This window comes from Dryobates pubescens, chromosome 5, assembly GCF_014839835.1.
Source record: "Dryobates pubescens isolate bDryPub1 chromosome 5, bDryPub1.pri, whole genome shotgun sequence".
Classification (NCBI taxonomy): domain Eukaryota; kingdom Metazoa; phylum Chordata; class Aves; order Piciformes; family Picidae; genus Dryobates; species Dryobates pubescens.
The window spans coordinates 3,626,601-3,632,600 of NC_071616.1; the positions used below are offsets into that span (position 1 = coordinate 3,626,601).

Here is a 6,000-nt window from a genome sequence, read left to right on the forward strand (position 1 = left end):
AGTCAACCAGATCAGACCAGATTGCTCAATTTTATCCATTCTGGTCTTGAATACCTCCAAGAGAGAAGCTACAGAGCATCTCTAGACAATCTCTTCATGGAGAGAAGTATAACCAGTTTGAACCTTCTTATAACCAGTTTTTTCCTTATAACCAGTTTGAACCTTTATTTCAGTCTGCCCTCCCACCATGCATCTCATTAAAGAGCCTAACTCTGTCTTATCAGTGATCTCTTCAAAGACACCAGAGTGGTGGTGTTAGATCCCAAAAAAAAAACCTCAGCTCTTTCAGCCTCTCCTCAAAGGGCAAGTGCTCCAGCTCCCTAAACCATCATGGTAGCCCTCCATTGAATTTACTTCTGTTCACTGATGCCTTTCCTACATTAAGCATCCCAAAAGTTTGTGCAGTACTCTAGATATGGTCTAATGAGCACCACCTACTGGCTATGCTCCTGTTAACACAGCCCAGGATATTGCCGCCTTTCTTTTCTTCAGGGGCCATGCTGCTGCTGCCCCGTAGTCTGAATGCTGTCCACCAGGATCCCAGGTTTCTCCAGCAGAGCTGCTTCCCAGCCAGCCAGTCCTCAGCCTATGTCACTGCATGGTGCTCTCCCTTCCCAGCTGCAGGGCTTTGCATTTGCCCTTGAATTTCATAAGGCTCCAGATGGGTCAAAGTACCTGTGAAGGGCAGCCCTATCCTCATGCAGATCAACCATATTCCCCAATTTGGTGCTATATGCAAGCACAGGAGCACCTTCTACCACCTTCTCAGAAGGAACCCCTGCAGCACCCCACTCATTACCAACCCCCCTGTAAGACACATTAACCACCACTTTCTGTGTGCATCCACCCACCCACCCACCCAATCTTTTACTCTTCTAGTTCTCCACTCAGCTCAGACCGCAATGTCCCAATCTGGACACAAGAATACTGCCGAAGACAAAGCTGAAAGCCTTGCTAAGGTCAAGGTAAATGAAATCCACTCTCCTTTCCTCTTCCAAAACATTCCCACACCCATTTCAGCACAGGAGGCAATCAGGCTAGTCATGCATGATTTACCTTTAAGAAGTCCATGCTGATTGTTCCCAATCACTTCCTCCTCCTGCGCAGAAACAGGTTCCAAGGACACTCATGCCCTTATTTTCCCAGGGGTGAAAAGGAAGCTAGCAAGCTTTATAGCTCCTTGGGCTGTATTTTGGCTTTTTGAAGGGTGCACCACACGCCTTTCTCCAGCCATCAGGAAGTTACAATGATATCCAGGATGTTTCAAAGACAATGGGAAGGAATCTCACTGTGACTCTGGCCAGCTCTATTGACATCCTCAAGCACAGTCCATTTGGACATATGGACTTTTGCAACTCGTGAAGTCCAAACAGCCTCCAACTCAGTCTTCATCTGGTAGCCACTCTTCTCAACCCCACCAATAAACACAGAGGCCTGGCTGACCCTCTTCATGAAGACTTGCAAAACTCAGCCTCACCAATGTCCACTGTCACCAAATGACACAGCACTTTCAGAATGAAGCCCTTATTTTACTTTTTTACTGAACTACTACAAGAAACTCTTCTTGCTACCCTTAACCTCCCCCAAAAGTGTCATCTCTAGGTAAGCATGGCTCTCTTGATGTGATCTCAACCAGGAAAAAGTTTCTAAATCTTTTCTTGATAGCCTGCCCCAGCTTCCACTGCTTGTACATCCCATTTCTGCACTGGAGCTCGGACATGAGTTCCCTATTAAACCAAGCTCATCACTTGATAGACCTGCCAGTTTTCCTGAGCATCAGCATCAACCACTGGCACCTAAACTACTTCTCAGTGATATCCTGCTGGACCCAGCAAGCATGAAAAGGCATGCTACCCATGTGAACAAAAGGATGGACAAGAGGATGACCAATAGGACTTGAAGAATGAACTTTAAAAAAACCCACCAAACACCAAAAACTATCAATGGGCAATCCACTCTCATCAAAAGTTCAGTCTTAGTATCTCAGGGTTAGTATTACAGCAGATCCAAGCCTTTACACTTGCAGTCTAAATCAAAAGATACCACACAGCAAACCAAGCAGTGAGGTCTTCTCTGGCATATGTACTCATGGATCCCTGTTAAGGGATCTACAAAAAAAAAAAATAAGAACAGGTAGGTTATTGTTAGTAAATACACAGGAGAGAGACCTCTACAAGAAAACATTTTAGAATATGCAAATCATTAAATTGCTGATAGATTATTTTGAAAAATCCTATCATAAAAGCCCCAAATCAGATATGCAGCATGAAGGGACCCGTAACACCTCTCCAGAGGCTCCTGTGAAAATATTACTGGAGCAATGTGCAGGCACTACAGACTGCAAGTAATGAAAGAGCAGAAGAGGAAATTAAGAAAGCACAGTGTAACAGCATATAACAAACAGTAAGGCCACACGCTATTCGATCCTGAGAAAAAGACTGAGAGTTGCTTAGCAAACACAATCGGTGCCATCCTGCTCTGAAGGAAACCTTGCAGGGAGAAGTGGAACATTTAACCATGTACTTACAGTCCAATCTACAATTTTGGCAAGAATCCCCAATTCTGGCATTTTATGATTTGTGAGAGATTGATCTTGCAACTTCAGAGTTCTTGGAAGATAGTTTCCATTGCATAATAGTAAAACATACACACAATTTCCCCCAAAACACACGCATCACTTCATTTGCAGATTATATTCATCATCTGAGAGCAATGCATATTAATGCAATCACACACAGCATGCATCATCTGCATTTGTTTTCCTTATTGTATCAGAAATATATTCTATGGCCAAAGAGCAAGCTTTTGAATGAGTCCAGAATAAAATTCAGTCACATTTGGCTTAGACACTAGCTCCCCCTCCAGACCAGCCTAGGATTATAGTAATTGCATTCTATTTTAAATCCTGACTCTCCAACAGGACTGAAATACTCAAGTTCAAATCCTTTTCATCTTTACCCCCTTACACATCAATGGACAGACTGATCAGATAATATGTATGTAAAACCATAATTTATTAGTTTTTACTGTACATATATTCCAAGACTGGGAAAATCATTCAGTTCAGAACAGACCCAACACAAAGCAGCAATTCTATACAGCTACAGAGAGACAGGAACAGACTTGAAATACACTTCTTCAGATGAATACTATGAATGATCTGCAATATTTGTAATATATAAACACCCCAAGTCTACAATCAAGCCTCTTTTTGTAGTCTCAATGAGATGATTATAAACCCCAGGTGCCAAATCAAAAGGAAGCCCCTCTGCGGTTTAGCACCATCTTTACAACTTCACTGCAGGTGAATTACCTTCATTTCTACTTCAGCAACTCTAGCCAACATTTTCTTCTTTTTCTAGTACTAGATAGAATTAACAGCTTTTCAGTTGCTCAGCTAATGAAACTGACAAAATACTAAACAAATGAGGCCACAAGTGTAGGGAAGAAAGGAAGCTACAGCTTCCAACCTGACCCTCAATCTCCCAGCTGTCAAATGTCCTAACAGCTACATCATTAGAAGCGTGAGAATGCACCATTCAACACCCCAGGTTGACTCCTAGCCTTCCCCCATTACTGAGATGCTTGCTCAGGCAACATTAATTAATTAATTATATTTTCAACACTAAAAGAAAGGTTGTCTCATTATGTGTCACAGGAGAAATATGCAAGCTTTGCCTTCCGCTGGTCTGCCAGCTTAAGTGACACATACATGTGAAATCCTAACAAGTATCTGTAAAAATGTGGCACTAAGCATACCTGAAATAACCAGAGAGACACTACTGGAAATACACCAAAGCATAGTCACCAATTCCTAACAACCAGCTTCCTTTGAGAGTGGAAGAGACTGTAACAGAGTGTTCTGTTAAACCACCCCAAGCAGCAGTAGCAGGACAGGCAGTGTTTGCCGCTTATCTGCGTTTGCACTTCAGACTTTCCTGAAGTTTTAGACCATTTACAGTGCAGAATGGCTTAGGAAAAGAAAAAATGCTAATACTATAAAAAGAAAAAAACTTTTCATGCTTAAGAATTCTTTCTGAAGTAGTGACTATTACTAGCTTCCAGTTAAAGCCTAGACACCAAAATGCTGTATTTGGGGCACATATATGTGCTTAAGTCTACATGTGTATGCTGACACACATGCTGACATGTACTTTCAGCATACACACATCCCAAAAAGGTGGTTACAGAAGATCACAAAGTAAAGAACACACAGTTGCCTTCTACATCCACACACCCAGCATACGGAGCACAGTGTACCACTGAGGACACAAGGACAGCAGGCACTGCCCCGAGGCACTTACAGTCTTTTAACAAGTGATTTTCCAGCTGATGTCTACACCCATAGGCTTTCTTGTACAACCTCCACTTCGGCATTATAGTCTCTACCTATTCTTGTATCCTTAACCATGAGCTTCTGAAAGCAGAGGGTCACAGCCCGGTCTGTGGAGAGCATGTAGAACACAGTAGGTACACACTCGCACACACCTGTGAAAGACCTGAGCATACATCAAGCACAAACTTGGATAGAGGAAAAAAATCACCGGAGTAACACAATCAGTAACAGATTCCAAAACCAAAGCGGTTAAATGCGCCGAAAAACAGTAAAGGACGCCGTGGGAAAAGCCCCAGGCAACAACCGATAGCTCCGCACCTTTGTAAGGCACACACTTCCCGAGCTGCCAGTCGGCCCCAAGGCACTGAGTCCGTCCACGACGCCCTCATCTCCCTGTGTTTCCCTCAGCCCAAACCAGGCGTCCTCCCGGGACGGTGGTTCCTGGGATGAGAGAAGCTGGAGCCTGCCCCGCGGCGCACGGGACGGCGGCTGCTCCCCAACAGGAGAACCCCGGGGGCACGCCGCACCCGGAGACGCACAGGCAGCTCGTTCCTCCCTTCCCTCCAGGGCCCAGCCCGGCTGACGACGGTGATGCCCCAGTCGCTCGCCGAGCCCCGGCCTCCCCTTCGGGGCCCTTTCGCGCTCTCCGGCGGCTTCAGGCCCCACCGGCACCCCTCAGGTGAGGCAGCCCACGGGGACGCCGGCGCGCGGAGGGGGACCCCGACACACAGCGGTACACCGGCCCCCTCCGCACCGCCACCCCGGCGGCGACGGTTGCCGAGCAGCGCCAGAGCCGCACCAGCGGCAGCGCCAGGCCCGGGAAGGGATGGAGAGCCTGGCTGAAGCAGCCCGCTCTCGGCTTGGTACCCGCTTCCCCGCCACCGCGGCTCCCGCTCAGCCCCCGCATCACCCTTACCCGAGTGCCAGCGCCGCTGGCGGGGCCCGCGCCGCCGTCGCCGAGGAAGCCGGGCGCCGGGAGACGCCGGGAGCGGGCGAAGTGGGAGGGGGACAGGGGCGCAGAGCCTAGAGGACGGAGACGGGAGCCCGCCGCCCTGTAACGGGGCCGCCACCGCCGCTGCCGCCGGACTGAAGGGAACGGGGCGCGAGGAACGAGCACCGCGCGCGCGCCGAAGGCGGGGAGCGCCGCTCAAGCAGCTGACAGAGGGCAGCGGCGCGCGCCCAGAGTTGCCCGACAGCTGGCGCGCGCTAGCGCGCCCCTGGCGAGCGTACTAGGAAGAGCTCCGCCGCGGGCGCGCGCCCGCGGAGGCAGACAGCCAATGAGCACGCGAGCCGGGACCCCGCTGCCGCCGCGGCACTTTCGTCACGATGCGCCGGCCCCGCGCATGCGCGCCATGGAACAGGCACACATCCCCTTGCCCCCGCCCAAGCCCCGGCCCCAGTGCCGGGCCGAGAGCCGCTGTGCTGGGGCCTGTAGGACGGGACCGGCACCTTCCCATTTGCTGGAGCAGCGCTCGGCCCAGACCTTGGTTCTGCGGTTCTTCTGAGTGCCGACGGGATGGGGCTCTGGGAGGGGGGCGCTGCGTAGGCCGTGTAGGGTCACGTCCTCTCTGCGGGGTCATGTCTCCCCGCTGGGGTCGGCTTTATCTCCTGGACAGTGGTGGGTGCCGCCGGACAGGGCTGGTCGCCGCTGCCGGTTGGTGCCT

The 6,000-nt window shown here is 49.7% G+C and overlaps 1 protein-coding gene across 1 annotated transcript in view; it reads right to left on the reverse strand.

Moving 5' to 3' along the window:
* FUT8 (fucosyltransferase 8) overlaps positions 1-5,398 on the reverse strand; it is a 114,768-nt gene extending 109,370 nt beyond the window's left edge. The window contains exon 1 of the mRNA XM_054161427.1: positions 5,253-5,398. The gene's annotated coding sequence lies outside the window, so the exon portion shown is untranslated. The remainder of the gene's footprint in view (positions 1-5,252) is intronic.
* Positions 5,399-6,000: the final 602 nt, after the last annotated feature.